This window comes from Amblyomma maculatum, chromosome 1, assembly GCF_055883805.1.
Source record: "Amblyomma maculatum isolate TAMU_Amacu chromosome 1, ASM5588380v1, whole genome shotgun sequence".
Taxonomy (NCBI): Eukaryota; Metazoa; Arthropoda; class Arachnida; order Ixodida; family Ixodidae; genus Amblyomma; species Amblyomma maculatum.
In genome coordinates, this window is record NC_139344.1 from 27,075,025 (window position 1) to 27,086,779 (window position 11,755).

The 11,755-nt window shown below is 45.0% G+C and overlaps 1 long non-coding RNA gene across 2 annotated transcripts in view; it reads right to left on the reverse strand.

The window, feature by feature from the left end:
• Positions 1-10,578, reverse strand: part of LOC146201992 (uncharacterized) — a 54,561-nt gene extending 43,983 nt beyond the window's left edge. The window contains exons 1-2 of one of the 2 annotated variants that reach the window (XR_014703605.1): positions 10,250-10,578; positions 907-973 (exon numbers count right to left, since the gene is read on the reverse strand). This is a non-coding gene — a long non-coding RNA (uncharacterized LOC146201992). The remainder of the gene's footprint in view (positions 1-906; positions 974-10,249) is intronic. The other variant, XR_014703604.1, reaches the window with a different exon arrangement.
• Positions 10,579-11,755: the final 1,177 nt, after the last annotated feature.

The window sequence follows — 11,755 nt, forward strand, 5'->3', positions numbered from 1 at the left end:
AAAAGCATTCATTGGCGGAGCGATCTACGCCGCGCGCGCTGGCGCTGTGTTACTCTTATAACGTTACTGTGAGGGTGAACTTTGAGGGCCTTATAACGCTCGCTACAGTTTGTCTTTTTCGCGGTAGGCTGTTTGGAGGACGGACTCCAGTTCTGCAAATACTACATACTTAAGAAAAGAAAATTAAAAAAATTTGATTAACGTATTTAGGTAATTCGGGAACTAATTGAAGCGTCTTACCTGGTGTCTTCCGTAGCCTCTAATGTAACCCAATGTCGAAAATTAATCTAAAGTCAGTTACCTTCCTTATTTTAGACCTTTTAGAAATGCCCTATACATAAATATGGTGCATTGCGCAACGCTGTGGAGAAAAGTGTAAAGCGGAAGCATGTTTCAAATGATTTTGTCCTTGTGTGTATACTGTCTGGTTCCATTGAGGATCCGATTATTAACGAGCGTTTTCGGTCGATTGCAGAAAACATTACAGAGGCACTAGCTTGGTGAAAACAGTGTGCATGGCTAGCCGTTTCAGAGATGTGAAACTTTTACATTATAAATTTTTTCCTCAAGCAAACAGTTAAAAATTAGCCAATTAGTATCTACTCATTAGCTTTCGCTAACGAAAAAAAATACTGCAAACTAGGCCAGGCGACGCTGAACAGTTCCTATTTGATTTCCCTAGGTTAGATCACTGTAGACCTCAGTTATATTTTGCTGGAACACCCTGTGTATAGCGGCGAAGGTAACTGCGTTCTCGGAATTCGAAATGCTGATATAGCTATTACTAACGGCAGGGTAAAAATCGTTAATAAAAAATAGTTAACCACCTTGTAGCTGTGCCGCAGAAGGCGCCTTCCTGCTTCAATAAGACTACCGTTAAAAATTAAAAATTCGTGGGGGGCTTACCTTAAATGTATATGAAGTGTGCGTCTATTTTATTTAGGATGTGTTTTCGCTCCCCATACTGGAGTAGCTGTAAATGTAGGAACGGTGCAGTAAGTTGTACAATAGACTATATATAAACATGATGGATGGTCCTTTGTAGACGTTCAAAATGATCTAGAATTTTGATCGTTCAACCATCGTGAAAAATAATTTCGTCTGACGAAGTTTTTTTTTTTTCTCCCTCGAAATATTACGGCTTTTTCTTTTCTTTTTGTTAATCGAATGGAATAAACTCAGTACGTGTAATTATCTCAATGTAGTACTGCATAAATTAATTGCTGTTCGCAAATCAAAACAGGAGGCGCGCATGAAAACCTTGCTATAGGTGAGGAACATTTGAAAACTGGATATTTAAATCGGTTGCTACCTCTTTGCTACCGGTTAGCTATCCGAAACAAAAAGTGCCATTTTTTTTTCCTTCAGGAACATACTTGTAGTGCTGACTCGTGATCGCTTTTGCAAAGCTACATACAGCTATTGGACATTTCCCGACAACTCTTCTGTGTCATGTGTTCTCGTGACGTCACGTTCCCCGCCGACTATTCAGTATCTGGCCATGCCACCTGCCAAGCACCACCTGCCAGAGCCGTGTTTGCGATTTTCCGCTCACGACGCCGACAGCGGCAAATTTTCAAAAGAACAAGACCTTTTAACGTTATTGTGTTAATGTTATATGATTCTTCCATATTAAATTCTTTTTGTTTTACAGCACAGCTGCTAATTAATGGCTGTGTTAGGGGTTAAAAGTTGTTGGCTTTTGTGTTGTAACAGATCACATGACTACCCCCTTCCTCACGCTACCTCTTCAGTAATCTTCGGCGAAGGTGCGTCGACCGCGCAGAAATGCTGCGCCAATCCAAGTGTGAAAGCTGGGGAAGCAAAAGCGCAACGCCGACGTCGACTACGTCCGGCTGCGAAAGCTGGTTTATTACTTCACTTTGCATGAAAATTCATGCGCGCGCGAATATTCCAAACTATCCGAGTGTCGACTAGGATACCCTTCTATTTGATTCTCTGAAAGAACCAAAAAGTGAGTACACGTTCAAAAAATGTTTGCAACGAGTCTGAATATCTGTGCACGGACCGTTATCGACAGCGCCTCGTCGTGGTGGCTCGGCGGTTATGGTGCTCGGTTGCCGAACTCAAGGACGTGGTTTCAATCCTGGCCACGGCAATCTCATTTCGACGGAAGCGAAAAGCAAGGCTTCCCTGTTCTATGCGATGCCAGTGCGCGCCGAAAATCCCAATGAGGTTGAAATTTCCGGAGCTCTCCACTACACCTTTCCTCATAGCCATTGTCGCTTTGGGTCGTTTAATCCCTACATACACTATACCGTACCATGCCACCATATCATACTGTACCGTACTATACCGTACCAGTTTTCGAATCGGGCATACCGTAGCTTTCTTCAACCGCTGTTCTGAAAACAGGACCCATCCGACGTCGTAAAGCACGTGGCCACGATTGGCGCGCTTAGTTCTGGGATGCATGCTCCTCCGGTGGGTTTGATTGGTGTCACTCTCCTATCGCCAACTACTTGCCCAAGTTGGCAGCTCCTGTCATATCATGTTGTGTTATGACGCCACGCAACCACTGGCCTACATTTTCCGGCGCTTCACGTGCCAACGTTTACCTTCCAGGGGCATTGCCCCGTTTCACGTGCATAATGTACTCCCCTCATTCTCTGTCTGCGTGACCTAATGTATCATTGCGTTGCTAGTGTAGGGTAGCGTTTATAGGGCTTCATCTATAGCGTACGCATTGCACTATGTTCTCCGCGGCATGCACCCTATAATGTTCACGCGTTAATACTAGTTGGGCGACGCGGCAGTATTGAGCTAGGTCCAGCAAATTGTGGCGCCATGCCGGATATGCGTGTCATGACTCGTAACTTTTGTCCCTGTAAAAGGTAATCTTCCGAGACGCATGAAATGGTGATCACAAGTTGATATACTGACTTTGTCCTGGGAACTTCGTAGTGGAGAGCAGTTTTGCGCCCTTGAACAGCTGCAGCGTTAACTCGATGCCGTTATATAGCTCTTGGCACAAATATTCGTCTCGTGCGAATAATCGCTCAAGTGGCGAGTAATGGTATATAAAGATGTCTTTTTCCTTTTAGATTTGTTGTTTAGTCAAACTATTCGATTCGATATACGATACCGAATCGAGCAGGAATAGTTCGGCTATTCATATTCGCGGACAAGTCCTACAAGTGGACTAGTTGGGCTTACCACGCGCACATTTGATGCGAACTGTCGCTTACACGGAGAGACTGCTTCATTTAGCCAGAACACCAGGAAACAGGACACGAAAGTTGGACTTGCTTCGAAGAAGCGTCTTATATGAAAAAGTTCCTTCTGCGGGCAGAGTCTGCAACAGCGACCAGCATACTCTAGTTCCTGCAGCTACAAGTGAAACTCAACAGTCGTGTGGGAAATCTATGAACAATACTCCGAGGGCTGAAATTTGAAGGTAGGCTTGAAAATCAATATGCAGAAGACTAAGGTAATGTTCAACAGACTCTGGAAGGAACGGCAGTTTACATTAGCTAGCGAAGCACTGGAAGTAGTAGGCGAATATGTCTGCTTAGGACAGGTAGTAAGCGCAGATCCGAACCATGAAAAGGAAATAACAAGAATAAGATTGGGATAAAGTGCATTTGGCAAGCACTCGCAGATTATGACTAGCAGCTTACCGGTATCGCTCAAGAGGAAAGCATACAACAGTTGCACCTTACCTGTATTCACCTATGGGGCTGAAACATGGAGGCTAACCAAGAGAGTTCTATTTAAGTCGAGGACAACCCAGAGGGCTATGGAACGAAAAATGGTAGGGGTAGCATTAAGAGATAGAAAGCGTGCAGTGTGGGTCAGAGAAATAACTCAAGTTACCGACATTCTAGTGGAAATTAAGAAGAAATGGTCATGGGCAGGACATGTAGTGCGAAGAGAGGATAACCGATGGTCGCTGAGGGTAACAAACTGGATTCCAAGTGAAGGAAAGCGTAGCAGGGGGGGGGGGGGGGGCGCAGAAAATTAGGTGGGCGGATGAGATTAAGAAGTTCGAAGGGGCCAAGTGGATGCAGCTAGCACAGAACCCGGTTAAGTGGAGAAATATGAGAGAGGCCTTCGCCCTGCAGTGGGTATAATCAGGCTGATGATGATGATGATGATAAAATTTATTTTGGCAGTATATTACCAAACATAATTCACTTGAAGCTTTGAAAAAAAAAAAACGTTGAAGGGGGCATTTAAAATCCGCCTTAAGGATATGACGCAATAGCGTTGACGGCTTCCGTCCGCTGCGCTCGCGTATCCTCGTTGGCGTGTCTGCACATTGCCACTCGCTTAAACACTAATATTTCAGTTTTTTTCCCTGTATATCTCATAAATACTCTTCAGCGTAGTCCTGAGCAATCAAATTAAGTGAAATACAAACCTGGCTTTTAAAATAAAGTACCTCATATAGGTAGTATGCACCTACGTCACAGCGGCGGCCATTTTGTGGCGCATATGAAGCACGGCGAAAGGCTGCAGGCCCATCTAATCGGCTTATCGTTACCTCTTGTTTGCATACTGCTGATGCTTTGCTCTGGACCATGAAATGGCGCTTGTGACATCTTTTGAATACCTGCCATTCGAACGGGCCTGCGTGGCCTATAGGAGTTGCACAACTGACTCGGAGTAAAAGGGAGGGGCATTTGATTACCCGCACTCTTCCAAAAAGAGAATCCCAAGTCATGTCTCGTGATCGCATCACGTCGCACAACCCTAAGACCAGTCAGTGCCCGGTCACTGTCGGCAGCCAGCTACCCCCTGTCAGAACCACGTCCGTGGTTTAGTACGAACGCACTATTTCGCACAGTTTAACCGGGTCTTCCTTCAGGATGTCGCCCCAGATACCGCCTTTCCTTTCCTGTAAGCCAACTAATGAAAACCTTAGTCGGCTATGCAAAAATGATAGATAGTGGTGGTGGTAATTAATAACAAATACTAATAAAATAATAATCCATGATAATGAGAAAATACCATCTTGCTGCGCGTCATGGTTGCATGCATAGGTGCACCGCGTAATTGCTATGGTATGTGAGACCATGCCAGGATGGCGAGTGAGTCGGGTCCTTCTTCCATCTCGGCCGAAGAAGCGTGCCATGTCCAGCGGGCTGAGTTGGAACGGCAGAGAAGATATCATAGACGTGAACAAGTTGCCTAATGTGTGTATATCCTAGAGCGTAACCAAATCTAAACTTGGAGCGAAAAAACAAACAAAGATACCGACCAACTGCTAAACAGAATTAAACCGAGCTTTCACACTTCTAACTCGGTTTAACTTTAGTTTGTACCCTGCTAATTTTTTCACTAACAACGCAGATGCCGGATTAGCTGGAGAACGGGACCATCGCACTAAGAGTGCTACTCGTGCACTCTTATCAGAAGTACATGAATAAAAGCAGCGGGATGAGAACAAAGACTGCATCGAGGCATGGTTTGCATGTCACAGTAACTTCAGTGCTGACCCATGAATTGGGCCTCGGCCTTCGATCCGGTGAGAAACGAGAACTGAACCGAAACAACAACAACAACAAAAAAGTTTGGCGCTTTGCTTTGGCCGTGCCGCAGCATTCATTCCTGTAAACCGGAAAGCAACGTTCTCTTTACCACACTAAAAATGTAATAGTGTCTTACCGAACAAGCTTTGGTGTAGGTCTCTGTAACGTGGCCAGAACCAACCAGAAGAGTACGTTTATTTATAAGTCATTTCTGCCATTTCTTAGCCGCTTTAAAGGAAGCCAAGCGCCAAGCACTTAAACAACGTTAGTGACTCGAACACTATCCTCTCCCACCAAGGGCCCTGGCATCTTCACGTTTTCGGCGTTGTCTAGATTTTAGTGCCAGCTACCGTTCAAGCTGTGCAGAAGTTTAGGGTAGTCATCAAATCACCAGTTCAGCATTCTTAAAGAGACGGTAAGTGGCACCTCTCTTGTGGCGCGTTATTAAAAAAAAAAATCGTGCGCGTTCTCGTATTTCAAAAGAACCACGTTGAAGGCGTAGCAGCAGTACTTACGTGTTTCAGTTTGTAGTGCTATACAAATATCAATGACACATGCTACGAGCCTTCTTGTGGCATCGCTTTCTCTGCAAAGGTTGTTGTCTGGGGCCCGCATTCCGAGGTTACGTCGATTTAAGAAGTGCCGTTTTCGCCATTTTCGCCCTCATCTGATTGGTGGAAACGCCGGAACCGAAAGTGGTGGCAATCGAACTGACATCCGGTTCCGGCGTTTCCAACAACCAACATGAGTCGAGGTCAGGGCGAAAACAACACTTCTGAAAACGACGCAAGCTCGGAATACGGACCCTGGACTCATCAGCGTGGTAGGTACGCCCTCGCTTTACGCTTTACGAGCTGTACACCTAATTTCCTCCGCGGAGGTCAAACTAGCTTCCGACAGGGCGGATTTAAAAAGATAGGGAGCTGGGGACAAGCGAGTGATTTGTCACGTACACATTTTCTTAATAATGAGAAAAGCCTACGTCGAAAATAAAATCTCCCCTCCGCATCCCTCTTCCCACAACTGCCTCGCCCCCTCTCAGGGTTGGCCAGACATCTTTATCTTTGCTGTATTTACTTCTGGGTGAACTGCATGGTGCTCGTTACCTACCTCCGACGACTTCTGCAATCAACGGCGCGTCGTTAGCATCTTGCAGCGCAGCGCACCAAAGGAATCGCTGGGGACAGCCACGACCCAAATGATACCCGTTCCGAGATAAGGGCATGAGGGCTGGGTTAAGGCGTTTCTCTATCTCCCGCGACTAAGTGGGCTTTGCAACGTCAGTCGTTGATAGAAAGTTCTTTTTGTCTTTGAGACTCCCTATCTCCCGTTGACAGTGCGATGTAGCTAGGGGTTGGAATTTTCGGTTTATACAGATAAAAGCTAACCAAAAGTCCGTCCGAATTGAGTTTTCGAAATTGGGCAAAAGGTTCGGTATTCTTGGCATACAAATAATAGCTAGATGGCTGTTGAGTACTTGTTACAGCTAACGTTGAAAATTTGCTAACTAAGGAAGCCGTGGGGGTGTAGTGCGACGGTAGTATTATTGGATAAGCAGTGCAGTTACGTGATTTGAGGTATTGCTCCTCTAGCGTATACAGGCCTCTCCAGACTGGGGCATAGCCTCCTCGCCACGCGTTAGCTAAGTGCTTACTAAAATCCCCAGCTCAAAGCAGTTAGCTGGTTAAGTAGGTTGATCAACTGCATCGGGGATACTTACAAGAAACAGGGCATGATCGTAAACGGAAACTATGTGGTGCGGCTCGTGCCCCGCCTTTTCACTCAATTCAACGGAGATAACATGTAAACCTACAGTTCTTAGAAGTAAACTTTCACTTCTGTTTTCGTCTGCCGGCTGTTTAATTCAGTTTTGGTTAATTTTTTAAGACGGCGGAAATCCCTTTAGCACAGCTCAAAATGCTATCGTTGACATGATAATCACTGATAAATGAAGCGTTTGCGCTGACAGAAAAAATAAAAAAAAAGAACGCCGAGGCTGACTGTGACTTTTGACCGCATAAGACTGTCGCAATAAATCGCCGGAAAAAGTCAGTAGTTCATCCGTCCAAAATAATTTTGCCGGAAAAAATCGAAACTTTCCTTCTGAAATAACTTCCGAAAAAAGGAAGCATAATTTCAAAAAATTAAAACCTGGAAGTGCACCCCCTAGATATAGCGTGCTTGAAGCTGCCAGTAAGTCTTGGTGCAGCGTGTGCTACGCACGCAATCGGCCTCCAGCAATGCGTCAATGTCCAGACCGCTGTTTATCATGTCGGAGGTACATTTGTCAGTGTGTTCTCCACTTTTGAGGTAATAGAAAGCTGGGAAATGGCAGCATTTAGTTTTCAGTCACGCAACAGAAGTCACGAAAGACGGCGAGAGTTAAAAAAAAATCGAAAAAAGCAGGAATTGGCCCTTCTAAAGATACACCGAACGCTGGCATTTCGTCAAGCTAGGCCAGTGTTTTTAGTGAACAGTTACACTTTTACCGCGAAAAGAATGCTTTAATAAGTATTACAGTGCAAAACAGCAAATTATGGTATATGGTGACGCTATTGTCGAAATATGAAATAGGCTGTTCCTGGTGCATTCGACTATGACCAGTTACTATTCAGCAGTGATGATAGAAAAATAAAAATTATATGGTTAAAGGTGGAACAGCAACGCTCTTTCCCTTAGACACACTATTTCGGAAATATCTCGCTGTACAACGTGTGCGCGTGAAACAAACATTTACTGGGTCTCGCGTCTCCATACAATACAAAAATGAACTGGATCATGTTATGTGCGTAATATCATCATTGTTAGCTGGATCATGGGAGCGCATGGCCTTGGCGAAGTATGAAAGGGGACATTATATTTGGGTGCTTAGCAGTAGCTATGGAGGAAGCATTAAGCATGTTCTATCAGCCTGTGATGATTTACACTGAGATACCATGCAGAACATGATGCGCCTTCCAGTGGCTTTCTTCATTAAAATAACAGCAGATACGAGCAAGAGCAGACTGGAATATCGGAGGCGTAAAAGCAGAACGAAAAAAATTGCACGAAAAGTCACAGAAATCAAAACAAAAAGCTTGTAACATAACATATTGCTTAGAATGGGAAAAAACAAAACAATATATGATTAAAAGTTAAATGAAAAAAAAAATGTATAAAATAACTAAAACAGCAATTTTATTCAATATCCGTCTGTAGCGTACACGCTTGTTTGTTTACGCTAGTCGTAATTAAGACATGGTATTTAGGCAATTGTAACGCGAGTTTGTTTTTGTTTTCGTTGCTCGTCCAGATAGCTCAACCACTAGGGGCGCGTGTTGCAAAGAGAAACCAACGTTTTGCCAACTACGGAGCCTTGAAACGAGGCGAGGTAAAAAAATAAACTGCCGCGAGAAAAGGCCGGAAGGTGGCAATCAAGGGGCTTTAACGGACGTCGGCACGGTGGCACAGCAGGCTTCACAGCTACAACGGCTTCGGACGCATCAGGCCTACGTGACGCTTCACTTTGTGTTAAATCACATCGTACATGGTTAAACTTACGATTTCGCGATATATTCGTGAGCTCTAGTTATAACTGAATAGTTCTTTTTTTTTTCTTTTTCTTCCAAGCAGAAGGTAACTTTTCTCTCTATATTCCTTGTCAGGTTATTTACGTATAAACACGATATATTCATGCACACTAAAATTAATTTTAAGATTATGACCCGATAATAATGTTCCGCCGCGGTGGTGCAGTAGTTAGCGCTCTCGTTTGCTGTGCCCAGGAATGTGGGATCGAATCCCGGCCGCGGCGGCCACGTTTCGATGGAGGCGAATAGCTAGACGCCTGTGATGTGCTGTGCAATGTCCGTGTGCGGTAGAGAACCCCACGTGGTAGAAATTTCAGGAGCCCTCCACTTCCGCGTCTCCTCAGTCGCTTAGCCTGCTTCGCTTTGGGACGTTAAATCCCATTAACCAAACCAAACCAAACCAATAATAATTATAATAATTTACACAAGCAATACATTCGTGGTCTTAGCAAATGGAGCACATAACAGAAATTTAGATAATTCAAGAGTCTTTATAATCTCAGGTACAATGTTTCTCCTGAATGCGGCGTATCTCATGACAGGGGCAATGGATCGTGCTTTTTCTGGATCCATGATAAAAATTGCAGCTGATATGTTCGTGTGAAGTTAAATATGAGCACCGCTTAGTTTGCTCTCTTCGAATAGCCAGTGCAATCAAGATGACATTACCACAACGGGGCTAAAAACTACGCAAGCCATCTCAGACCCAACCCTGAAACCTGTCCTGTTAGGTGAATAGATTAGGTGAATAGATTAGGTGAATAGCTCGAGACATAGCGGCATCCTCAAAGCTCAGACAAACTGTTGTGAAAATGGCCTAGTTCGTATAATTCCTAACGTGCTTCTTTTGAGTAGATTTGGGACAGTTTCTTCACTTCCTAGCTAAACTACGTGCCGCTAACCTTCGCCATTCTTCTTATGTTTTGCTATCATGTCTTTCCTGCGGCTTCACGTCTTTTGGGGGTACACGCTAAGCGATTTTTCGTCCTTTCGGTAGCAACAATGACTCTTAGCCCTCGTTAAGGGCGTTTGACCGGTGATATGACGAAATGCGGTACGAGGCAGCCCTGTGATGGTTTCAAGGACTAAATGACATAGCTAAATAGTTAGCTGCCGGTAGCACGGAGAGAAGAGAGCGACGAAAAAGAAATAACCAGTTAGGGTTGTTTACGAACAAAATATTACCGTCGCTCTTCACGCCGATGGCAAGACTCCTCTTCAAGGAAAGCTTAGTAGCACTGGAGCTATCGTCAACGCGGCGAAGTCGGTTGAATCGTGTATGGGGGTGAGTTCCGGCCGAAGGATGGACACAATCTCACCTCGTTGCTGTAAATATTGGCTCTATACTGCTTGGCGTACAAGCGGTGCTGTGGAGTGGTAGGCGGCCAGTCGTCGTCGCTGCGCCGCTGCGCAGCAGACGGGAGTGAATGAGGAATCCTATCGCCGTGTCCGGCGGAAAGACGATACCGTATACGCCATCGGCAGCGGCGGCGAGAAAAGAAAACCGCGCAAACGCTACAGACGCGACGTCGGTAGGGATGAAGCTTCAGAACACTGCCACGACCTTAGGCAGCGCTGGCTTCGATGTACGGTGCGTCAATACTCACTCGGCTCGATCACATTCTTTGCTCGAAGAATGCTGTTATACGCATGTCGTCCGTTGTCTTTATGCCGATCAAAGCCTTATGCATATGAGAGTAAAACAGCTGCACATTACACAAATAATACGTGCTGTAAGTCGCGACGGGCTGCACGCTTACTTATTCCGTGCTGAACAAGCATCACAAAATCAAGTTTTCAGTGTTCTTTGAAAAAAAAAAAAAAAAAAAAACGACGACCAACAGTGCACAAGACGTTTTGTAAATGCGTTATGCTCCAAGCGGACACAAACAGCGAGACAAATTGCTATTGTTAACCAAGTATTTAACTAAAACTTGCTAACTTTTTTAACTGCAGTTAGCGTGCTCGTTTGTATTGCAAATTTAGAGTGACATTAGTAACGCCACTATGTGTCCTGAGATATGCGCGCATAAAATTCCACCCAATGCGCCTAATTCCGCATCCCAGACCGCGGCATCTGGCATGAAGCTCCTCTGATTCGACGCCTAACAAATATGTGCATATGCAGGCGAAAGTGGCAATTTTTCGTTCTTGGCCAGCGAAACCGTGGGATCACTCACTGCGCGACAGTGCAGGCGGCGTGGGGAGAGCGCTGTTTCTTTAGGCGATTACAGTGGCCGATAAGACATGGTGCCACCTTAGACTTCGCATGCGGTCAAGTGCGGCGATACCACACTGCTAGCGGAGAACGAAAAATTATCAGCGCCGTCTGTAAGTCTACATTCTTGCCAGAAGCACCGCTAAACGCAACAGCTTCGTCAACTTGACAGCAGCTGAGTACTGAGTGCTGCGGTCTCGCGTGCGTAATTAGTCTGACTGGACTGCAGTGTCTGACGTGCATATCTCGCTAAAATTTTACAAAATTGAGAAACGTTCGAATGCCACTGCTTCTTAAGTTTTCAGTTAAGCATGTAGGCTAACTACAGTAAATAAAAGAGTTAACGAAAGCGGGCGGTGGCATTTTGAGCTATACATTCATACATCCGTGAAGTGTAGCAGGTGTTACTTCTATGTTATGAGGCCTGCCTACTCACAGTAGTTGCACTGGGAATGAACCCTTGGACGTGGCAG